General features: G+C 37.2%; 2 pseudogenes; both read right to left on the reverse strand.

The window, feature by feature from the left end:
• Window positions 1-1956: 1956 nt before the first annotated feature.
• On the reverse strand, window positions 1957-7399 carry LOC105863737 (ataxin-7 pseudogene; annotated as a pseudogene).
• An 8378-nt stretch (window positions 7400-15777) lies between these two features.
• Window positions 15778-18509, reverse strand: LOC105862810 (14-3-3 protein zeta/delta pseudogene; annotated as a pseudogene).
• Between the last annotated feature and the right edge of the window lie 7737 nt (window positions 18510-26246).

Here is a 26246-nt window from a genome sequence, read left to right on the forward strand (position 1 = left end):
TTTTTTGTAGGTTAAGAAAACTGCAGGAGTTGTCATGAAATTCTATTGGAAAGAATATAAAAATTATCTTGGTTTTAAATTGATACCAAAGTCTGTCTAGAAACAACCCAACCACTGCAAATTTAGTTTTTGCAAGGTAATTTAATTAAAAAAAATACTCATATGCCTGTGTTTTAAATGGTCTTAATTGTTCATCATAATAAAAAGTACTCATAGGAGAAAATAAAATATTTGAACAACAGTCTAAAATTTAATAGCACTGTTTAGAATAGGTCTGTTTGTGGCAGGCAGAATCCAAAATGGCTAATTTCCTAATCCTGATGCTCTGTGTATTACGGGGAGACATAATGAAATTCTATTAAAACTTCAGTCTAAGAAATCAAATGATCAATACTGGCTAATCTAAATATCTACACTATTCTGAATCAATTTGCTATAGTGGATCCTATTCACATCTTTTGGAATAACATGTTCTGTCTATAAATTTCATTGCTAATAGCAACTTTATTTATAACCATCAAGTCCCCTGGGCTCTGAAAATAAATTCTGCCCATACCCCATTACACTTGTCAAAAAGGAATCAACTAGGTACATTCTGATTCCTTCTCACCTCTTCCTCTCTCCCCCCACACTGGGATGGAACTGACTGATTTCTCCTAACTACAACGAATGGGCCCATACATGCATTTACTGATCTGATTGCATAATAAGTAAACAGGATACTGTTCTCCCCTTCCTTTTAAAAAAAATCAATATTTTACATCAATTTATAGCTAAAGTATCTGCATAAAGTTTTTGTTTTCTCACTTAATAAGAATAATTCTGTAGCAATTCACATTATTAGGCTGGTAAAACCAAGTATTTTTTTCATTCTACCTGATGAATTGAAATTCTCTGAAAATGAAGTTTGAAACCCAAGAACTGTAGGAAAAAAAGGATGCACTGACTGGCTCTGTTCAGGCCCTGGCCAGGGCAATAATCAAAGCCTTGGAAATTTTACCCTGTGTTTGGTGACCTTGTGTGTTCATCAAAGCAAAAGTGCCTGGTTCACACGTCAGGAGCTGTGGTAGTGGGATCACCCCTTAAAAGGCCCCAGCTCATCCCCAAAATTCAATGACACCTCCTCGAGCAATGCTGTTTTAATTTGTTAAGCTCTTTCTTTTCGGATAGGGTATTAGAAAAAATATCCTGGATGGCTCGACAACTCTCTCAGGAAGATGGCTGGCACTAATCCCAAGAAAGGAGGGCGTGTGTCAGGGAATTCCTACACATGGATCACGTAAGACTTCCAAACAGGACATGTACGTATTCTCTAACTCCCCTTGCTTGGTGCCTGCTTTTTACCCCAGCCACATCCAAATAAGTATCTGGAGGGGCCCCGAAGGGGAGTACAGACACATACCACGCTGGGCGTGGCCAAAGCAGAAATCTACCCTGGGTCCCAGGATAGTGCTCAAAGAGGAAAATGCGGGTAATGCAGAGAGTGCCTTGGAAACATTTAAGTATATCCTAACAATGTCCCTTTAAAAAGGAGTCGCCGCTGTTCACCATCACGCTCATGCTCTTGATGGGTTCAGCGGGGCTCCTGTCATTATTCAGGTCATTATCTTCAGCCAGCATCTTTTTGCACATTCGGGAGCCGGCAGATCGGAAGAGGCTATTACGTGTTTGACTCTCCTACTCCGAATTTGACTTTCTTTTCTTTTTTTTTCATCACATAGAATTGCTTTTGTACCATGAAAAGTAAGCCTCTAAAATGGTTTATACTTGCTTTCTGGACATCAATAGTTTCAAACCAGTTCATAAATTAGAAACTTCTGACAGCTTCTCATCCCACATTACTTGCAAAGGGCTGGGCTATTTTGTGACGGTGCCTTGCACTAATATCCATAATATTCCATTCCTGAAACATTTCTATAAAATCCTAAAGCCAAATTCACTTCTCCAGAGGGTTGCTCAGGGTGCAGCTCCCTCCTCTGCTTTGTTTGTCACACATTTGAGGCCGATGCCATGGGGAGATGTCACCATGGAGGGGTAGGGAGGCCCGGAGTGAGCCACACAGTTTTTCCTAAAAGACTTCATGGAATAAGAAGAAGAGCTACAGCAGGAGGAGGAGGAGTGAACTAATAGTGGGGAACTGTTTTTGCGTTTCTTTCCTGAGCCGCCACTGGCACTGCTACTGGCGTTGTGACAATTACTGCTGTTACCAGAAGACTCCTTGGACCTTAAAGACTTGCTAGATTTCAACTTCTGAGGTTTCCTGGATATAGGGGGTAAGGGAGCCGAGGAGAGGCCGGAGGGCGTGGAAGGGGATGAGCACAAAGAGGACACTTGTCTGGATTGCATACTGCACACGGGGTCGATGACCCCCGACGTGGCAGGCTGTGTATTTAGTGTGGTTCCACGAGCTGGTACCGATTTGCCGTTCGGGGAGACGCAGGCGGAGGACACTAGGACCGCGAACGAAGACATGGTGGCTCCTACCATATAGCTGAGCCGGCACTGCGCAACCCGCACTGAGTTCGCCCGGTGGGGAACACGTGTGGAGACAGGTGTCCCGGTTCTGGGCACGGGTGGGGATTTTCTTCCATAGCTGCGCGTTCAGATGCTTCTCCACCATGAAGTTGAGGGCGCAGCGAAGCCGGTTCCACCTGGATTCAAACACGTAATAGCCTCTTCCGATCTGCCGGCTCCCGAACGTGCAAAAAGATGCTGGCTGAGGATGATGACCTGAATAATGACAGTCCAGTTTTTCAATAGACTCTTCGTTATCGCCTTTGCCCTCCTCGCTGGGTAACTGAGAAGTTGGCTCAGTGGCAGGCAGGGGAGGATGGGGGAGATTCATGGACTGGAGGGGGGTTGATGGGGGCACGCCCACCTTGCTGAGTCAGGGCAGCCTGGAGGCCTTGGAAGACTGGGGGTGTAAGGTTTAGGCTTACTAGCTATGAAAGGCTTTGATTCGGCAGGAATAACTCCGTGAGGGTTTGGGTGCAGCTCCCGTGACTGTCTAGGAGGGGCGGGATGCGGGTCCCTGAGAGACTGCGGTGGTTGCTGAGAGTCCAGATGGCGAATCAATTCCTTTTCCCTGGTTTTGTTTTTGTGCTCGGCTAATAACACATCCAATCGTTTTCTTCTACCCTGGATAGCCCTCCGCTGGGCTAAGGAATGCGTCTTGCATGTCAAACACCGGGTGCAGTTGTTTGTGTCGAGATGTGCAGGTCTTGGTGTCGAGATGAATGACACCACAATGGATGTCAGGATCAAACTCTCTTTCTGACAATCTCTTATTTAAAAATTTCCTATTATTGGAACTGTCTTCAGATTTCTTTTCCAGAGCGGGCGGTGCGGAAGCCCTTTGCCATTCAGGATCTGTCCAGGAGAAGGCAAGGTTGGCTTTGGTATGGAAGGGCAGTTAAGGCCAGCCGCCCGCCCCCGCCACCCGCCACCCGCCACAGCCGGTAGAGTCCTCCCTGCAAGCTGCTTTCGCTTTCGATTTTGCGGGCTGGGTCCCTGCCAGCTTGGCCAGGGGACAGCCCGGCCCCACCGGGCCCCATCGCAGCCCTCCGGCTGCCCCTAAATTGATTTTTAATAATCTGGAAATAGTAAATAAGCAGTTCTCAAGGAAGACATAAAGTAACAGCAAAAACAATTTTCATTTTGGCAGTGATCTGTTAGAAAAGCCAAATTATCTAATTGAAGGGTTGGATTCAAAATACTGAAAAAAATTCTGTGCCACTACAGTAAGGAAAGCTTGGCATTTTTCTTTGTTGAATAAGGAAGGGGTTTGGTAAGACTTGCTATGTTTTCTTTTTCTCTATATATTTTTAGTTGGGCAATTAATTTCTTTCTATTTTTAGTAGAGACGGGTCTCGCTCTTGCTCAGGCTGGGTTCAAACTCCTGAGCTCAAGCAATCTGCTGGCTTGGGCCTCCCAGAGTGCTAGGATTGCAGGCGTGAGCCACCATGCCCAGCCTTGCTATGTTTTTAAAAGAAAAAGAATTGCATTGTTTAGCAAAGTATTCTGTATATAGAAGTTGTTCCAAAAATACTTAGTCTAAGAATTATATTAAGTGTGATAATTTTAAATTAAAAACTGATAAGATCAGCCCTGCCTAAGACAAGTCATTTTTATTTTTTCCAGCTTTAAAACTAAAGCTCACAAATTAAAATGATATATATTAATATTTAGGATGTACATGTTTTGATATATGTATATATTGCCAAACGATGACCACAATTAACCTAATTAACATATCTATCACTTCACATAGTTACATTTTTTTATGTGGTAAGATAGCATGCTAAAAATAGAGAGATCTGCTGCTTATCATTTTTACCTCTTAAATATGCTAGATTCACTTAATTGGCCAAAAGAGATAATTCACACAAACTCCTAGGGAGGCATGTGTAATTAAAATGTGATGTCAATGTTTTTCCCTTTCCAAGTTGATATTGTTTAGACCATAATACAATCTGACCAGGTCAAGATAAAAACATATACTTCTGTAAGGCATAATTATAGACTATGGGAAATTATGAAGAAGGCTTTGGACTCTAAAACATATAGAACCAATCCTGATTTTATTTTTCAAGGGAACTTTATATATAGAGGTAAAATCTCAGTTTGATTTTGATCTGTGAAAATATTAAAATTTTATTCTAAAGTGTTAGTGTTTGTTTCCCTGTGTGATTTGAGACTTTTACTTATTTTATATTCAAGTTTACTTTTGTTATTTTAAAAATGTTTAAGTAAATAAAGCAAATTATTTCCCATCTTTACTGAGGTATAATTGACAAAAAATTTGTATATATTTATGGTATTCGATGTGATCTTTTGATATATTTGTACATTTAGAAATGAATACCAGGCCGGTTGCGGTGACTCATGCCTGTAATCCTAGCACTCTGGGAGGCGGAGGCGGGCGGATCACTCAAGGTCAGGAGTTCAAAACCAGCCTGAGCAAGAGTGAGACCCCGTCTCTACTAAAAATAGAAAGAAATTAATTGCCCAACTAAAAATATATAGAAAAAATTAGCCAGGCTTGGTGGTGCATGCCTGTAGTCCAAGCTACTCGGGAGGCTGAAGCAGAAGGATTGCTTGATCCCAGGAGTTTGAGGTTGCTGTGAGCTAGGCTGACGCTACGGCACTCTAGCCTGGGCAACAGAGTGAGACTCTGCCTCAAACAAACAAACAAACAAACAAACAAACAAACAAACAAACAAACAAAGTACCACAATCAACCTAATTAATATGTCCATCACCCCATATAGTTATCCTTCTTTTTGAGGTTAGATCTATTTTTTTAGCAATTTTCAAGTATATGGTATATTATTGTTCATTACAGTAACCATGCTGTATATCTCTAGAATTTATTCACCTAACTGAAACTTTGTACCTTTTGAACAATTTCTCCCCATTCAAGCCTCCTTTCCCAGCTCCTGGCAACCACCATTCTACATTTCTTCTATGAGTTCAACTTTTTCAGATTCCAGTATAACTGTAATCAGGCTGTATTTATTTTTTGTGCTTGGCTTACTTAGCATGACATCCTCCAGGTTCATCTATGTTGTTGCAAATAACAAGATTTCTTTCTTTTTAAAAGTTGAATAACATTCCAGTGTGTGTGTATATATACACACATACCACATTTTCTTTATCCACTCATCTGTTGATGAACACTTAAGTTGATTCTGTATCTTTGCTATTCTTAATAATGCTGCAATAAACATGGGAATGCAGATCTCTCTCGGACATACTGATTTCATTTCCTTTGGATGTATACCCAGAAGTGGGATTGCTAAATCTTATGATGGTTCTATTTTTAATTTTTTTGGGAACATCCGTATAGTTTTCCAGAATGTCTGTAACTAATTTACATTCCCACCAACAGTATACAAGGGTACCCTTTTCTCTGCATCCTCACCAATATTTACCTTTTCTCTTTTTGATGACTGTCATTCTAATAGGTGTAAAGTGATATTTCATTGTGGTTTTAATTTGCATTTCCCTGATGACTATTGATGTTGAGTAATTTTTCACATACATTTTGGCCATTGGCAGGAGTGGGCTTGGATTCTGGGGCTGCAGGGGCCAACTTGGCACTGACTTTCACTGGGTAGGCCTGGTGCTCGGGTCTAGTGAAAAGTTGAGTACTCACTTTACTCTCCTTGTCCTCTGTAGCAGGTGTCTTTCTCCATGCTTCACTGTCTATGCTTGGAAAACAACTGATATGGGTAACATGAAACTCTTTCCTTCTCTCTTCAATGCATCTTTTAATTTTGTGCTGTACACAAGTGCTGTAATCTCTTACCTGGATTCCTTAGCTCTTGAGAAGGTATTTTTGTATATGAATAGTTGTTCTAATTAATGTTTTCTTGAGGAGATGTGCGTTTGAAAATCTTATTTTTACCATCTTGCTGATGTCACATATGATTTGAGGCTTTAAAGTCACTAGGGTAAGCCATGTGCTTGTCACTGTGAACTGAGCTTCTTTCTGTAATGCTGGGTAAAGATAGGAAAACATTCTCTCGTTTCTGTCTTTCGAAGCCTAATTTGATCTTGTATTAGCATGAAAACTCAGTGTGAATTTAGATAGAAGGGTAAAGTGTCAGAGAAAGAATTCTTTTGGAATAACAAAAAGGAATTCTGTATTTTTCACTTTCATACAAGGTGAGGTTATAATATTTTAAGACAGAATTAAAACTCCGGCAATAATCTAGGCAAATGCCTCCCTCTAGTGGAGACATTTGATAAGGCAAAACATTACTGGTATTAAGAGAAGATTAAAAATCTAATTAAGTTTCTTATTTCTTTCTGGCTGCTATAAAAATACCATAGGCTGGGTAATTTATAAACAATAGACATTTATTGATCACAGTTTTGCAGTTTGGGATATTCAAGATCAAGGCATCAGAAGATTTCATGCCTGGTAGGGCTTACTCCCTGCTTTAAAGGTGGCACCTTCTTGCTGGATCTTCACATGATGGAAGGGGAAGAAGGTCTCCCTCAGGCTTCTTTTACAAGGGCATTGATTCCATTGATGAAGGCAGAGCCTTCATGGCCTAATCACCTCCCAAAGCCTCTCATCTCTTAATACTATCACAATGGGGATAAAACTTCAACATATGAATTTTTGGAGGAAAAATATATTCAGATCATAGCATTAAGTTATTTAGATAAATTGTAATCACTGTAGGGAAATTTTCATGCTTCAGTGTAAAACTGTGCATAGTTTAGAGCACAATTTGGGTTATCTTATTTTAATACTATGGATTATATTAGGATTTTCCAGAGAAATAGAACAGATAGGAAATCTATATCTATCTAATTTGTTATAAGTAATTGGCTCACATGATTATTGACTCACCCGGTTGAGTGCTGTCCCCTTGGCCCCTGCCATTCTGGGATCGTGCAATTACTCACACTGCATTTAAGTTTCCAAATTTAGTGATTACAACTCACCCTGTAAGGTCTGGACTACAAGGAAGAGTGATCACAGAACTGTTTAAGGATGTCAGGCCTCCTACCACACATTTTCTCAAAGTCAAGGTGAAAGGTATGTCTTTTGGACCCTCCCAGAGTTGGTGAGTAGGTGTCAAATGACAAATCCACTCTAACATTTCAATCTCCCTAAACCATTGAATCCCTTCCTTTCCCAAGGCAAATATAGCATTTCTAGCTTAACTGTGGGTCACCCCTTGGTTCATGCTTCAGCCAAATAAACAAATGATTAGAACACTTTTTAATTTCCCAAGTGGCAACGTTAAAAGCAGATTCTTGGCTTAGTGGGCCCATGTCAATAAATTCAGACTGATCCAACTTTATGTTCCTTTCACCTTTATCTCTCACACTTATAATCTCTTTCTACATGTGTTCCCCCAGATTTCTGCCTGTATAAATTAGAACTCAAATAGTTCTATTAGGGTGTATCACACCTCTTCATGAGTCACAGTTTGTACCTCACCTTTAGGGGACTGTTGAGACTTGAGTCTAATTATAGGTCTAAAAGCAAAGAGGGGTGGCGTGCTGGGTCCTGAATAGACTTAGGATTGTTTTGCAAAGCAACTGTCTTAGGGGAGGCCAACAGAGTTTCCTTAGGTAATTTAGGGTTAATCCCCTCAGTCTGGGAGTGAAGAGGCCTCTCCCACTGGGTATGGGGAGGCTCCTGCCATTGGCAAAGCAGACTCATCAAAATGTAGGAGCTCAACATGCCCAGCTTCATGAGGATTTTCCCACACATCCCTATTCCAACTGTCAGGATCCCATTTCTTTCCAATCAGTGCACTCATTTCAACAGAAGACACCTTATGAGGCTGTGAGTTCAATTTGCATCATAATTTAGTAGGTCACAGGATGTGATTCTGGGTTTGATTTTCAGCAATTTCAGGCCTGTGGTTATAGGAGATAAGGGTCTCCCTTCAAGGAACACTTAGAAGTATTAGGGTTATTTAATTAGTGCTTGAGCTGGGAATATGAATCCTTTTCTTTCTGCACTTTGTCCAGTGATGTTAGGAGAAACCAGCCAATCTCGTTCTGTATGTTAGTTTGCTAAAAATGTTAAAAAGTATAACATATACAGCCATGCAGATTCTTGTTTCTTATAAGTAGTTGATTAGGAGTACATAATAGGGATATTTTGTATATCTCTATTGTAAGATCACATCTTGGACTATTAGTGCTCTCTTTACTACTGGAAATAGTCATTGATGTCTTTAAGTCTAAGATAATTAAAGAGCTAATTCCAGAAAATTTATCCTTAAAATTCTATTCCTCTATATCTGTGAAAAATGATGTTGGTATTTTAATAGGGATTGCACTGAATCTGTAGATTGCTTTGTGTAGTATAGACATTTTAACAATGTTGATTCTGCTGACCCACAAGCATGGTATGGTTTTCCACTTGGACCTGATCAAACTAAAACACTTCTGCACAGCCAAAGAACCTGTCACAAGAGCAAATAGACAACCTACAGAATGGGAGAAAATTTTTGCATGCTACACATCCGATAGAGGACTGATAACTAGACTCTATTTAGAACTCAGGAAAATCAGCAAGAAAAAATTTTAAACAACCATATCAAAAAGTGGGCTAAGGACATGAGCAGAAACTTTTCAAAAGAAGACAGAATAATGGCCAACAAACATACGAAAAGGTTCTCAACATCTCTAATCATCAGGGAAATGCAAATCAAAACCACAATGAGATATCACTTATCTCCAGTCAGAATGGCCTTTATCAAAAAATCCCAAAACAATAAATGTTGGCGTGGATGTGGAGAGATAGGAACACTTCTACACTGCTGGTGGGACTGCAAATTAGTGCAACCTCTCTGGAAAGCAATATGGAGATACCTCAAAGAGATACAAGTAGATCAACCATTTGATCCAGTGATCCCATTACTGGGCATCTACCCAAAAGAACAAAAGACATTCCATAAAAAAGACACCTGTGCTCGAATGTTTATAGCAGCACAATTCACAATTGCAAAGATGTGGAAACAACCCAAGTGCCCATCAATACATGAGTGGATTAATAAAATGTGGTATATGTATACCATGGAGTATCATTCAGCTATAAGAAACAACGATGATATAGCACCTCTTGTATTTTCCTAGATAGAGCTGGAACCCATTCTACTAAGTGAGGTATCCCAAGAATGGAAAGATAAGCACCACATGTACTCACCATCAAATTGGTTTCACTGATCAACACCTAAGTGCACACACAGGAATAACATTTATCGGTGTTGGGCAGATGGGAGCGAGGAGGAGAGGATGGGTATATACATACATAATGAGTGCGATGCGCACAATCTGGGGGATGGACATGCATCAAGCTCTGACTTGAGGATGGAGGAAGGGAGGCAAGGGCAATATACGTAACTTTTACGTTTGTACCCCCATAATATGCTGAAATAAAAAAATCTATGCAACACTTTATAGACACACACACCCATGTAAATAGTTATTTGTGTACAATGGACAAAAAAATTCTGTTCCTTTAGAACCATTCTTGATACCAAAATCTGTATTAGTCAGTGTTCTCCAGAGAAACAGAACCAATAGGAGATATATGTATTCACATACATATATTCACATATATACTTATAAATTTATTATAAGGAATTGGCTAATGTAATAATGGAGGTTAAGAAGTGTCAAGATCTACTCAGCCAGCTGGAGAGCTAGGAGAGCCAAATGGTGTATTTCTAGTCTGAGTACAACAGCCTGAAAACCAGGCTCAAGAACCAAGATAAGCTGATGTTTCATTTTTAGTCTGAAGGCAGAAAAAGACTGATATTTCGACTCCAAAGGCAGTCAAGGCTATAGGAATTCCCTCTTACTCTGCGTTTTTGTCGTATCCAGGTTTTTAACTGACTGGATGAGCTCTTCCCTCATTAGGGAGGGCAATCTGCTTTACTCAGTCTACTCATTAAAATGTTAATCTCACCCCAATACACTCTCATAGACACAACCAAAATAATTTCTGACCAAATGTCTTGCACCTCATGGTGCAATCAAATTGAGACACAAAATTACCCATTACAGAATGTTTTACTTCTTTCATTGCCATGGAGTTATTTTGCAACTTTTAAATTGTGGATTACTGATAGCAATACAAAATTATTCTTGTCTATATACATGCAAAAATTCCACATGTAGACTCAAGTGGCTTCTCTCCCTTACTGTGATAGGAGCCACTTAGAAATTCAAATCAATATTTTAGATCAACAAATTTGTCAGTTCTCTGGATTTTTCTTTGAACAGGTTGTAACATTTTAACCTTTCTCTCATTAACAATGAGTTCAATAAAATCTTTATTTTACGTTTGTATGAGAGCTATGGTTTTAACTTTCTTTTGAAAAGTATACTTTAATATCATTGATAATTAACTGAGGATTAGTAGTTTTCTGAGAAAAAGCAGAAAATAGCATATCATTTTAATGTAGTAGGGAAAAGAGCTTGGTGATTTGTTCCTCTCATCCTTTCTTTCCTCCTGCACATGCTACAATAAGCAATTTGAATCCCTGTTCAGAAAATTCCTAGGGCTCTAGGGTTTAATTTTTTGTTAGGATAGATAATAAAATGTTCAATTCTTATTTCTTCTAATTCCCTTGAATTCTCGCTTGTTACTTTTACAAATAAATACAATTTCTGAATATAAAACTTACTTTTCTTAGATACCTGTTTTAAAATTGAATGTTTGAGAGAGGCAAAGATATAAAATGTAACCAAAATGTCAAAAAAAAAAGAAACACTTATCAGGTGTCGGGTGGGTGGGACGGGGGAGGAGGAGATGGGTTATACTTATATAATGAGTGCGATGCGTACCACCTGGAGGATGGATGCACTTGAAGCTCTGACGGGGGTGGTGGTAGTGGTGGCAAGGGTAATATATGTAACCTTAACAATATTTGTACCCCCATAATATTATGAAATAAAAAAAACTTAAAAGAATAAAATTGAATGTTTGGGTATCTCCTGGACATGTTGAATGTTTGTTTAATTTATGCAGATTTCTACAAGCTGCGAATTTTATTGTTTTTAGGATGGTCTATGGTTCATTTACAAGCCTAATGAAAATGGTCTTGAAAAATTTCATTAATGTATGACTATATATTTAATTATATTTTAAAATTATTTACTTATATCTCAGGTTTTAATTTATATTAAAAATGCCTTCTGGGCTATAGTTAACCAATGTAAATTGAGAAAAGATTTCTTGTCCAAAAGGTAAGTTTAGATTTTCTTTCTGGATAAGAGATCAACCACAGAAAACTGACTGAAATATTTAAATGAAAATATAGTAAATTGTGATCATTAATATATTTCAGTAAAATGTAGAAAAGAAACATTGGTATGATTCAGAAATTTTCTGTCTTGTTTTATAAGTTTTTAGATATCTTGAAGTCATTGCGACATTTTCTTATGTTTTTTATAAATGAGTCATTATTTTTGTGTGTAAGCATTTATATTTTAATTTTTAATTTTATTTTTTCCAGCTTTATTGAGGTGTGACTGACAAAACTGTATATATTTAAGGCGTGCATTGTTATGTTTGATAAATATATATTGTGAAATGATTACTACAATCAAGTCAGCTAGCACATTTATTACCTCACACAGTCACCTTTTATATGGGTGCTGAGAACATGTAGCATCTATTCTTTTAGGAAATTTCAAATATACAACACTGTATTAACTATAGTCACCATGCTGTACATCAGAATCCCAGAATTTATTCCCCTTATAGCTGAGAGTTTGTACCTTTTGACCAATCTCTCTCCATTTCCCCCACACCCAAGCCTGTGGCAACCACCATTCTACATTCTTTTTTCATCAGTTGGGCTTGTCATATATGGCCTTTATTATTTTGAACTATATTTTTACTATACCTATTTTGTTGAGAGCTTTTATCATGAAAAGATGTTGAATTTTGCCAAATGATTTTTCTGCATCTATTGAGGTTATATGATTTTCATCCTACATTCTGTTAACGTGGTATATCATATTTATTAATTTGCATATGTTGGACCATCCTTGCATCCCAGGGACAAAGCCTACTTCACCATGGTGTATGAGCATTTTAATGTGCTGCTGAATTCCGTTTGCTGGTAGTCATTGAGAAATTTTGCATCTATTTCCATCAGGGCTGTTAGTTGTAATTTTTTTTTCTTGTAGTGTCCTTGTCTGGCTTTGGTATTAGGATAAAGCTGGCTTCATAGAATAAGTTGGGAAATGTTCCCTCTTCTTCCATTGTTTGGAAGAGTTTGAGAAAGATTGGCATTAATTCTTTCAACGTTTGGTAGAATTCAACAGTGGCAGAATTCAATCAGGTCCTGGGTTGTTCTTTGTTGGGAATTCTCTGATGGCTGATTCATTTCTGTACTCATTATTGATCTGTTTATATTTTCTATTTCTTCATGACCCAGTCTTGATAGCTCACATGTTCCTAGGAATTTATCCATTTTTTATAGGATATACAATTTGTTGGCATATAGGTATTAATAGTAGTCTTTTATACTTTGTATTTCTTTGGTATTAGTTGATGTCTCCTCTTTCATTTATAATTTTGAGTTCTTTTTTAGTTAAAGGTTTGTCAATATTTTTAAAAGACCAATTCTTAGTTTTGTTGATCTTTTCTATTGTTTTTATATTCTTTATTCATTCATTTCTTCTCTAATATTTATTATTTCCTTGCTTCTGCTAACTTTGGGCTTAGTTTGTTCTTCTTTCACTAGTTCCTCGAGGTCCAAAGTTAGGATATTTACTTGATATCTCTTCTTTTTCCTTTAATACAGGAGTTCATCCTTATAAACTTCTGCTGTAGTTTGAATGTGTTCCCAAATATATATGTTGGAAACTTAATCCCCAATGCAACAGTGCTGGGAGGTAGAGCCTAAGAAGGGCTGATTGGGTCATCAGGGTTCTATCTTCATAAATAGATTGTCATACTCACAAAAGTGAGTTCGGTATTGCAAGAGTAGTAGGTGATCATAAAAGGAAATCTGCTCCTTATGCTTTCTCTCTGTCTTGTGTCCTTGCTTCTGCCTTCCACCCTTCTGTCATGGGATGACTCTCACCAGATGCTGGTACCATGTTCTTGACTTCCAGGCCTCTAGAATTATAAGCCAAAGAAACTTCTGTTCTTTATAAATTACCAGTCTGTGGTACTCAGTTATAGCTACAGAAAATAGACTAAGACTGAAAATTGTACAAAGAGTAGGGTTGCTGCTATAACAGATACCCGGAAATGTAGAAGCAGCTTTTGGAAGTGTAGAAGCAGTAGAGGCTGGAAGAATTTGGAGGAAAAGGCTAGAAAAAGCCTATATTGCTATAAGTGGAGCATTAAAGGCAATTCTGGTGAGAAGAAAAGACTAAAGAAATTCTGGAACTTCATAGAGATTACTAAAGTGGTTATCATCAGAATGCTATTAGAAATACAGACAGTAAAGGCGATTCTAATGAGGGCTCAGATAGAACTGGGGGAAAGATATTGGAAATTCAAGTACAGGCAGGCCATCCTTATCAAAAAGCAGGAAACAATTTGGATGAACTGTGTCCATGCCTGAGGACTTTATGAAAGACAAAATTTAAGAATGAACTAAGACACCTGGTAGAGAAAATATCTAAGCAGCAAAGCATTCAGGCTATTGTGTGGCTACTTTTAACTGCTTATACTAAGATGTGAGAGGAAAAAGAATGGAAAAATTTAGAAAAATTCCTAGCCTGGCCATGTAGAATGAAAAAGTATGTTTAGGTGTTGCTAAAGAGATTAATATGGATAGAAAGAAGCCAGAGGCCATTCATCAAGATAATGAAAGAAAGTCCCAGTAGGCATTTCAGAGATCTTCAAGACTGTCCCTCCCATCATAGGCCCAGAGCTCTATGAGGGCAGAATGGTTTTGGGGGACTGACCCCTCCAATGGACTTGTTTCCCAGGGTCACCTGGGGTCTCCACTCCCTGCATCCCAGTGTAGGACTCCTCAGTTTCCCCAGCTGTGTGGCTCAAACAACCTCAGTTGTGGTTCCACTTGCTGCTCCATAAGGTACAAGTGACAAATCTTGGCATTGTCCATGTGGTGTTAAGTTTATAGGCTTGCAGAATGCAAGAGCCATGTGGACATGCCTTCCTCCACCTAGATTTCAGAGGATGCCATGGACTGCTTAAGTGCCCAGGCAGAGATTTGTGGCAGTGGCAGAGCCACTGCAGAGAGCCCCCACTAGGGCAATGCCCAGTAGAACTGTGAGGTAAGTGTTGCCACAGAGAATCTTCACTAGGGCAATGCCTAGTAGAGCTGTAGAAGAAGGACTGCCACCAAGTCCCCAGAACTGTTGCAACTACAATCCGGAAATGCCGTAGGCATGAGACTCTAATCTCAGAGAGCTGAAGCATGGCCTGAGCCTAGCAAAACTATTGGGACAGGGCTGCCTGAAGATTTGGGGGCCCAACCTCAACCCCCAGTGTGTCTAAGAAGTGGGAAATAGAGTCAAATGAGATTATTCTCCAGGTTTAATATTTAATGTTGTTTTCCCTGTTGGGCTTTGGACTTACTCGGGACCTGTTACTTTATTTTTTCCTGTTTCTCTCTTTGGGATGGGAATGTCTATCCTATGCCTATTCCACCTTTGTATTTTGAAAGTAGATAGCTTGTTGTGATTTCACAGGTTCACAGCTGGAGAGTTTGCCTTGGGATGAATCATGCCTTGAGTCTCATCCATATCTGATTCAGATGAGACTCTGGACTTCAGACTTTTGAGTTGATGCTGGAATAAGTTAAGGCTTTTGGGACTACTGGGATGGAATGAATGCATTTTCATTGTGAGAAGAACATGCATTTTGGGGGCCAGGGGTGAAATGCTATGATTTGAACGTGCCCCTCAAAATTCATGTGTTGGAACTATATCCCCAATGCAACAGTGTTGGGAGGTGGGGCCTAAGAAGAGGTGATTGGGTCATGAGGGTTCTGCCCTCATGAATACATTAATGTCATAATCACAAAAGTGGGTCAGTTATTGTAAGAGTGGGTTGTCATAAAAGAAAATCCATTCCTTATGTTTTCTCGTGTGTACTTGCTTCCACCTTCCACCCTTCTATCATGGTATGATCCTTGCTGGATACCAGCACTGTGCTCTTGGACTTCACAGTGTTCAGAACTATAAGCCAAATTAACTTCCATTCTTTATAAATTACCAGCCTGTGGTCTTCAGTAATAGCAACAGAAAGTAGACAATGGCAACTTCCATCTTAGAACTACTTTTGCTGCAACCCATAAGTTTTTTTTCCCCATCATCAATATTTATTGAGCATTTACAGTGTACCAGGCACAATAGAACATACAGAAAACATTGTCCCTGCTCTTGAGGAGCTTACATTCTAAAAGAAAAAAATACACCTTTTTTTAAATGGCATTTTTGTTTGGTGTTTTCTGCAAAGTACTGAGGAAATAGTCTGTAGAGTGAGCTTTGGGTATAACTTAGCCCCATCATTATTTAGAGAATAGAGGAAGAGAAAGAGGAAGGATTTTAAAGGCAGACAATGACAGACCATTCAGGATAGCTAGGGCTTAAAGGGAGATAAACACAATCTCATCAACTAAGGAGATTTGCTGTAGTAAAGAGGATGAGGGAAATAGTTTGTGGGATGCAAGCAAAGGAAGCAGGTATCTTAGACTTTGAGTGGAGCCAGAAAGATCATGCGGCCTTTTCCCAAGTACATGGCCACCAAGTAGGAATGGTTGGTGACAAGACAGAAGGCTAAAAAAGGAAGGTAATCTGTGCACCTGACAAATATAATAAAGGGTCAAAATCGAAGGCAGGCTATAAGAGTATCAAGAAATTCTTAAAAACGAAAAGTGATTTGGAAGCACAAAACTTACAGTTAATGCTACCCAATGTCATGATGGGCCAAGAACATTGTGGCTTCCTAAATTAGAAAATGCCATATACCAAAATTTTAAATGGAACAGATTAGTTTTTTCCAATCAATCTCCCCCTTCCCCAGAAAAAATAAGAACTTATTTTTTGGGGGTTGGGAGGAGGAGAGGGGAACATGGGACATGGTTGGAAACAGTAGTTATATTAGTAGTATTTTTGTTATGATAAACTTTGTATTTAAACTTGGTAAAAGCCCATTAGCTGCCAAGAGGGAATAGGAATAAATTTCCAAAAATGTACAATTTCCTTTAGAGAAGTTTCAGAACCAAAAGACTAATTTACATGAAAAGCTGTAGAGAAAGTAGTTGAAAAGTCCATTCATAAAACTTTTATTCCACTTACAGGAACTTAATACACGTGTTCTTAATAATTATGCTTGGATTGTTCATGAAAATCTCATAAGACATTTAAACAAAGCTAGCCACCATCTCAAATTATTTCCCTGTTAACTATTTTTTACAGCACATGCATGTTAGGCAAGTATCAAAAAAAAAAAATCACAAAAGCAAAAAACCTAAAAAAAGTTAAATACATGGGTTTTTTGTTTTACTGCTGTGCTTGATATACACCAAGTAATGGATATCAAGCAATTCATTTTACTGCATCTTTACTTTTACATTTGTTCTTAGGTTGCCTAAAACATTTAAATACAAATAAAATGAGTGTAGCAAAATAATGAAAGCAAACAGCAGGTAACTTTACAAAAAATGGAATGTGAACCGTTTCTGCCCTTATCCAGAGTAAATTGGGTCACAATTTTGTCTAGAGGAACACTTTTGCAGCTGTAGTCAAAGGTGTGCACATTGAGATTGAGTATTCTATAGATACACATGGTTTAACATGTAATATCCATGACATACCTGTTTCTGCCACAGCCTTATAAGTGCTCCAAACCTTAAAAGTACCCACAATAACTACATCTGTGACCGGAACCAATTATCCCTTTTATCCCCCACCAGGACAAACCAATATGTAGGCAGTTTTCTTTGCTTAGACATGGAAGCAGTTTTAACACTAGCCCTTGTGAAGCCACAATGTACCAAAAGTACTATGCTGAACATTTATAACTTGTATAAAAATTCCACATCCCCATATTGGCCACCTCAAGATGAAAACAGATAACTCCCTAAATGTTAACTGGCTCTACTCACCTAATATTAAACATAAAAACCACATGGGAAATATAGAAATTCAAATAGAAGTAACATAAACCTGTCATAAATCGTAAACAAAAAACTATTTGTGGGACAGCATGGATGACAAAATGGTCTACTGTGTAAATTTTAGAATGAGGCAGACAAAAGTTGGAAGGCCAGTTAATTTTCCCCTCCTCCTACTTCAGCTTCATCTCCTTGGGTATCTGATGTCCACAATGTCAAGTTGTCTCTCAGCAACTGCATTATTAGCGTGCTGTCTTTGTATGACTCTTCACTTAATGTATCAAGTTCAGCAATGGCTTCATCAAAAGCTGTATTTGCAAAAGAGCAGGCTTTCTCTGGGGAGTTCAGAATCTCATAATAGAACACAGAGAAGTTAAGGGCCAGATCCGATCTGATAGGATGTGTTGGTTGCATTTCCTTTTTGCTGATTTCAAAAGCTTCTTGGTATGCTTGTTGTGACTGATCCACAATCCCTTTCTTGTCATCACCAGCAGCAACCTCAGCCAAGTAACGGTAATAGTCTCCTTTCATTTTCAAATAGAAGACCTTGCTCTCTGCTTGTGAAGCATTGGGGATCAAGAACTTTTACAAAAGAGACAGTACATCATTGCAGATATCTCTTAGTTCGGTCTCAATTTTCTCTCTGTATTCTCGAGCCATCTGCTATTTTTTCTCAGCACTTTCCGTCTTTTGCTCAATACTTGAGACGACCCTCCAAGATGACCTACGGGCTCCTACAACATTCTTATAAGCAACTGAGAGAAGATTCTTCTCCTCATTGGACAATTCAGCTCCTTGCTCAGTTACAGACTTCATGCAGGCTGCCATGTCATTGTATCGTTCAGCCTGCTCAGCCAGTTTGGCCTTCTGAACCAGCTCATTTTTATCCATGATTGGATGTTCTGACCGGCACCGCCTGGCCGGGCCTGGCGCTAGCGGCAGGGTACTTCCCGCCTGGCCCCTCCCCGCCGCCACCTCTCGGGGTGGGGGAGGGCTGGGCCCGCCGCCACAGCGCCGGGCGTGGAGGCTGCGCCAAGCAGGGGAGGGAGGAAGGGGTAAGGGAACCCATACGTTTTGACATGTTTTGTTTCCATTTTCATTTGTTTCAAGATTTTAAAAAGATTTTATGGTATATATGTAAGGTATATGACATGATGCTTTACCATACATATAGATAGTGAAAAGGTTATTGTAATCAAGAAAATGAACATATCATCTCACATAGTTTCCCATTTTTTTCTTTGTGGAAGGAGTATCTAAAATTATCCTTTTAGCAAAAATACCAAGTACAGTATATTATTATGTATAGCCCTTATGTTGTAATTAGATCTCTAGACTTATTCATCCTACGTATCTGCTACTTTATCAGCTTTGTTATGAGCTTAAAATAGACTGTTATTATTGTATAATATTTTATCTAAGACCCTTGGTAATCACAAATAAAATACTTATAGAAGCTATATAAAAGAAAAAGAGAAATGTATTGAAACATAGCAATACAAAAAGTCCAACCCAACATAAAGGAAGACAGCAAGAGAGAAAAGGAGGGACAAAAGAACTACAAGAGAAACAGAAAACAAATAAGAAAATGGCAATAGTAAATCCTACCCTATTAATAATTACCTTAAATGTAAGTGGATTAAACTCCAAAATAAAAAGACACAGAGTAGCTGAGTAGATTTAACCCCCCCACAAGATCTAACTGTATACTCTCTATAAGAACTTTTTTAGATTCAAATACATACATAGGCTGAAAGAGAAGGGATGGAAAAAAATATTCCATGCTAATAGTAAACAAATGAAAGCAGGAATGGCTATACTTATATAAGACAATATAGATTTTAAGTCCAAAATTGTCTCTAGATACAAAGAAAGTTATTATATAATGATAAAAGTCAACTCAAAAGGAATATGTAACAATTGTAAATATATATCCACTCAACATTAGCTCAACTAAGTATATAAAAATTATTGACAGATCTGAAAGGAGAAACTAAGCAATACAATAATAATAGATTTCAATATCACATTTTGAAAATTCAAATGCTGATCAACTGGTGTTTGAATAAACAAAATGTGTTGTATCCATTCAATGCAATATTATTTGGGAATAAAATATAAAGTACTGATATATCCTACAACATAGCTTAACCTTTAAAACATACGCTAACTGGCATACATAGTGAGTGTGATGTGCACTGTCTGGGGGATGGACATGCTTGAAGCTTTGACTCGAGGGGGGAGGGGAGGCAAGGGCAATGTACATAACCTTAATGTCTGTACCCCCACAATATGCTGAAATAAAAAAAAGTTAAAAAAAAAACATACACTAACTGAAAGAATCCAGACACAAAAGGCCACATATTATATGTTCTCATTTATATGAAATGTCCAGCATAGAAAAATACATAGAGAAATATAATCAGTTAACAGTTGCCAGTGCTGGGGGTGAGGGTAAGTTGAGGGAGTGTGGAATGAGTTCTAATGAGTACTGGGTTTGTTTTTGCATTCATAAATCTGTCTTGAAATTTCACATTGATGAAGTTTTCACAACTTTGTGCACATACTAAAAGCCACAAAATTATATACTTTTAGAGAGTGATATTTGTTATATTTATCTTAATAAAAAATGAGGCATATCCAATTATTATCACTAAAAATTTTATGAACCATTAAAGGGCACAAAAATATAAAGAAGAAATTAACATGTTTTAATATAAACAAAAACTGAGAAGAGTTATTCCTATCAAACATGCCCTATCAGAAATACTAAAGGAAATCCTCCAGGCTGAGATAAAAGGACACTAGATATTAAGTCAAACACACATGAAGAAATAAAGGTCACCAGTAAAGGTAATTATATGGGTAAAAATTTAAAAAATAGTATAAATATAATTTTGTTGATCTTTTTCTTCTATTTGATTAAAAAGACAACTTTTTAATGCAATAATTATAAATCTGTGTTGTTGGGCATACAATGCATAAAGATGTAATGTTTGTGTTACTAACAGCATAAAGGGAGGTAGTATGGAGCAAAGATTTTCGTATACTATTGAATAGTCCTAAGATAAGTAAAGAGATTCAATTAGTAATCAAAAAGCTTACTACAAAGCAAAGCTCAGTACCAGATAACATTACTGGCAAACTCTTCCAAAATTAAAAAAAATTATTAATACCAATTCTGTACAATTTCTTCAAGAAAAGGAGGGAACACTTCCCAACTCTCCTATAAAGCCAGCATTATCCTGATACTGAAATCAGATGAAGTAAATACAATAAAACTAGAGTGATAGCTCATGAATGTAGATGCAAAATTTTTCAAAAAATATGAGCAAACTGAATCCAGCAATATCCAAAATTGATTATACACCATGACCAGTTGGAATTATTCCAGGAATGCAAGATTGGTTTAACATCTGATAATCAATGTGATACATCATACCAATAGAATAAAGAACAAACTCCACATAATTATCTCAATAGATTCAAGAAAAGCATGTTATAGAGTTCAACATCTCTTTATGATTACAAGCACTCAATACTCTATGAATAGATGGAAACTTACTCAGTTTAATAAAGGGAATCTACAATAAACCCACAGTTATTGCAGTTAATAGTGAAAGCTGAAAGATTTCTCCCTAAGATCAAGACAAGAATGTCTACACTTTGCTCTTATAGTCAATATTGTACTGGAAGTTTTCATGAAGACAACTAGGGAAGAATAAAAGACACTCATATTGGAAAGGTAGAAGTAAATTATTTATTTACTTCTATTTGCAGTTGCCATGATCTTTTATATATAGAAAAACTGAAAGAATATACCAAAAAAACAAGTTTAGAGAGAAGGTTGCTAGAAAGAAGATACAAAATACAAGAATATACAAAAATCAATTGTATTTATATACAGTAGCAATGAACAATCTAAAAATGGAATTAATGAAATAATTCCATTTATAATAGCATAAATTCATTATTTTTAAAAAAGATTGTCCATTTTCTTGTGGAATTACTTTCTGGGATACTTCCTAAACGTTATTCTCAATGCTTCTATTGACATTTTCATTTTCACTATTGTGTTTAAAGAAATCTCTAGAAGCTTTTTTGGTTTTCAGTATGCCTTTATTTCATGGAAACAAGTACCTTCTCTCATCTCTCTAATGAGAAGAATGATAATATTTCTGAGGTTTTCTTCTACCTGAATAGTGTCTGTTTCCTATAGGTGGCTATGTTTTTTACTGTTATTTTGATCTCCGTTGTTGATGTTAGAGGCTTTCCCACATAACTGGCGATCCTTAATTCTTTGCTTACATTTAGAAGCAAATAAGGATGATCTTTGCTTATTTGCTCATATTTAAGTGCAAATAAAGTTTCTTTAGCTTAATCTTAGTGCTAGTAATCTATTAAATTTTTGTGCTAGTCAAATTACTGTGATGGTTTTTCAAATTATTATTTAGGGATTATTAGCTTCTTGCTAGCATTTTGTGGGGAAGAAGGGATTTGCAAAGATGTTCTCAACACTCTTTTTATAGAAGATCTTTTATTTAATCCTTCCATTTTCAATAATACACCTCTGCCCTCAAATATGCGTGGGAACCCCCAGTGCAGAACTTCTCTGTTTCACTTTCTGTGGAGGGCAAACTTCCAGTCTTTTGCTTTAATTTAAAAGGGTGAATTTCCTGGCTGATTGGTGTTTGGTAGGGGACCTGGGGGGTCTTATTCTTAGACATATTTTTGCCAAATCCTTTGTTATTAGCTCTAACTTCATCCCCACTTCTAGAGGTAGCAGAAATAAAAAATTCCTGAGCATTTGTGGAAGGCTTTGTTTCTTTCACATTTCACTACTACAGTAAGACTTGCCTTTCTCAGGTCTTTCATACCCTTTGCTGTCAAATTTCCATTATTGATATTGTATCCTTGCTAGTTGTACCTAGTTATTTTAAAGGGATAGTTAATAGGGCCAGGCGCGGTGGCTCACGCTTGTAATCCTAGCACTCTGGGAAGCTGAGGCAGGTGGATTGTTCGAGGTCAGGAGTTTGAAACCAGCCTGAGCAAGAGCGAGACCCCATCTCTACTATAAATACAAAGAAATTAATTGGCCAACTAATATATATAGAAAAAAAAAGAAAAAAAAGGGATAGTTAATAGATAATTTCATTTTTTCTTCTTACTCATCTGTGTTTTCTTTTTGAGGATATGTAAAAAGATTGAGATTTAGGTAGCTACCATTATTATTATATATAGAAATCCAGGATGTGGGACTCCCTTTTGAACTATATTTCATTGTATGAACGCATCACAATTTATCCAAACAATTTAATGTTTTTGGTAATGTAGGTTGTTACTGATTGTTATTACAAGCAATGATACTATGAATTTTATTTTACATATATCTCTGCTTACTTGTGAGAGTTTTCCTTGATAATTTTAAAAAAGTGCTAGATCAAAGGATACAATTATTTTTATTTTAACAAATGTTGCCAAATTTTTATCAAAATGGTTTCACCAATTTATATAATCATGAACAGCATATGATAGTATCTATTTCTATACTGTTCTATACTCACAAAACGAAGATGTCATCAATTTAAATTTTCCAATGAAATGGAAGAAAAGTGATCATTCTCATGTATCATTTCCTTGGTCATAGGTAATATAGGGTATATATTCATTTAATTATAACATATTTTAATTTCTTCTTTATAAACTATTATTCCTTTCCTTATTTTTATAATTTTTTTATTAAAGGTATATTGGCATTTTTTTGTGTTATAGAAAGTAACCTTTTTCATTTACATGATGCAATTGTTTTACTTTGTTATATGTTTTTTCTTAGTTTAATATCTTTTGCCATGAAATATTTTTAATATTTGTGATCAAACTTTCCATTTTACCCATAATGTCTTGTTTTAAATGTCACCTTGAAAATTTTTCCCTATACCAAGTTTATTAAAAATATTGTCTTACTGTATCTTCTATTATTTTTGTTATCTAATAATGTTCTAACTAAAAAATAAACTTTCAGCGCTTTGGCAAGAAATAGATGGCACACTAAAATTAGAATGATTCTAGGAATGTTTACTAGAGGGGCTACTGACAAATATGAGGGCAAGGTTTAGAGAAACAACAAAACATAATGCCTTATCTCAGGGCTAATAACATTGCAGTGAGATTCTGTTACCACTTCTAGGTCTAAAGTTATTGAGAAGAGAAAGCTGTGTATAGGCAAGGCAACCTGAGGGGCACTGTATCATGATCAAGGGACACAGCCAGTCTATGGCAACCTGCAAGGAAGGTGCCAGGGCAAGAAAATAAATAAACAAATAGGGATAAATCCAAAATAAATCACACTCTTCTTTCCCCTAATCTGCCAGAAAACAGAGAACAAGGAAGCCCTTTGAATCCACCCATACAAACTAGCCTCCCAAGCAAGGCAAACATTCAGTTAGTGTTCAACCAGAGAAGCAGAACAAATTTTAGACACACACACACACACACACACACACTCATCTCATCTATATATATTATGGGGTTTATTATGAGGAATTTTCTTACCTAATCAATTGTGGGGGCTGGCTGGAAAGCCCGAAGTCCGTAGGGTATGAGGTCAGGAAGGGAAGATCACAAGAAGGTGGAAACCCTCAAACACGAGCTGAAGAAATTAAAGGAAATTAAAGGGAAAAAGGCAGAGTAACTGCAGGCTCAGCCCCTACTTCATGCCAACCACGTGGAGTCAACAAGTCAGCAACAACAGTGTGAAGGTTCCTGAATATAGAAACATTTACAGTTTTTCTTCCTTTCTGCTGTTTGGAACCTCTGCTCTCAGGGAAGACTTAAGCCTTCTTTTAAAAGGCTTCCATCCGATTAGACCATGCCCACCTGAGATAAATCTGACTTTTGATTTACTCAACAGAAACTAATTAGAGACTATATTACAACTGCAAAATATCTTCAAAGCAGTACCCAATTAGTATTTGATTGAATAATTTGGAGGTGTGTGTATGCTACTAAATGGCTACTACTTTTCTTCTTTCAAATTCTTATGAGAGAATCCCCCTTGTGGTTCAGAGCTGAAGCTCTGCGGAGTGTATGTTAGTGTAGCCAAGTTGACATGTTATAAAACCACCTCATGAGGCTTAGAGTAGGATGTAGAAGGGTGAAGAGTCATCTAGAAGGGCAAACACAAGATAACTAGTATAAAAATGTACTTATTATTTTTAATTGACAAAATATGTATATATTTATGGTGTACAACATGAAGTTTACAGTATATGCATTGTGAATGTTAGCATAATTCTGCTATCAAAACCTCCAGGAAGCTAGAGGGTTGGTTAAGAGTAGCCACTCATCTGACAAAGAACAACCTCAAGGGGCAAAGAGCCCAAAATTAGAAGAGTTCTGAAAACAGATAAAATTTCTTCTGGGTAGAAAAAGTTATCAAAGGTTTAATTTATTCCAGAAAACAGTTATAATTTCTGACTTGTTTTTCTTCCCTGGGTTTTAACATAAAAAGTTGGATCCTACCTGGTATGAGAAATTTAACTGAGTAGACAACGTTTTCTTTAAAGTTAGTCTGCAGGTGGTTACAGCTTCTTTTCTTATTGGGAAGATGAGAGGTTGAAAGGAGGGCTCAGTGCACAGTGGACACAATGCTGGTCCAGTGAACTGGGTGTCGCAGTCGCCCCTGAGAGGGTACTGACATTGATTTGAAGATACTCATAGGTAGTAGAAAGATGTTAGCAGAGAACTAAAGAGGTAACTGCAAATATTTAAGTTTTGATACTTAATACATAGTATTTAATCATACCTAGATGTTTGAATTTCTTTAAAGTTCTGACTTCACAGGCAGGTTTGAGTCTCAGCTCTCCACCATTCTATGGGTAACATTAATATGCAACCAGCCTCTCTAAGGATGTTTCCTCATGGGTAACATGGAGAGCATAATAGGATTTACTTCTTGGGGTGGTTATCAGAATTGAAAGAAACAATGCATGTGAAATAGCACAGTGCCTGAAATGTAAGTTTACAAAAAATTAAAAATGATAAACTATCAAAAAATGTATGCATTGTGGAATGGTTAACTCAAAGGTATTGACTAGAGAATATTTTATCATATTGTGTAAGTATACTTGTATTACCAGTTAAGAGTTTGGTTTTTTGCTTTCTTAAATTCAGGTACAGACATAAAATTTTAATGCACTGTCTTTTAATACGTTTAAATTTTTTTCATTTATTTTTGTACATATTTATGCTTTACAACATGATGTTTTGATACATGTATACATTGTGGACTGGTTAAATCAAGCTAACATGCATAACTTTATATCCTTATTGTTTGTGCTGAGAGCCTTAAAATCTAGTGTCTTAGCAATTTTCAAGTATATAATATATTGTTATTAACTATAGTCACCCTAAAGGTCAATAGATCTTTAACTTATTCTTCCTGTCTAACTTAGATTTTGTATCCTTTTACCAACATCTACCAAATCTCTCCACCCTCAGCTTCGGGTAACCACCACCCTACGTTTTGCTTCTGTGAATTTCACTGTTTTAGATTCTGTGCAAATGGGAGATCATGTAGTATTTGTCTTTCTGTGCCTGGCTTGTTTTACTTAGCATAATGTCCTCCAGGTTCATTCACATTGTTGCAAA

Source organism: Microcebus murinus, chromosome X (genome assembly GCF_040939455.1).
Source record: "Microcebus murinus isolate Inina chromosome X, M.murinus_Inina_mat1.0, whole genome shotgun sequence".
NCBI lineage: Eukaryota > Metazoa > Chordata > Mammalia > Primates > Cheirogaleidae > Microcebus > Microcebus murinus.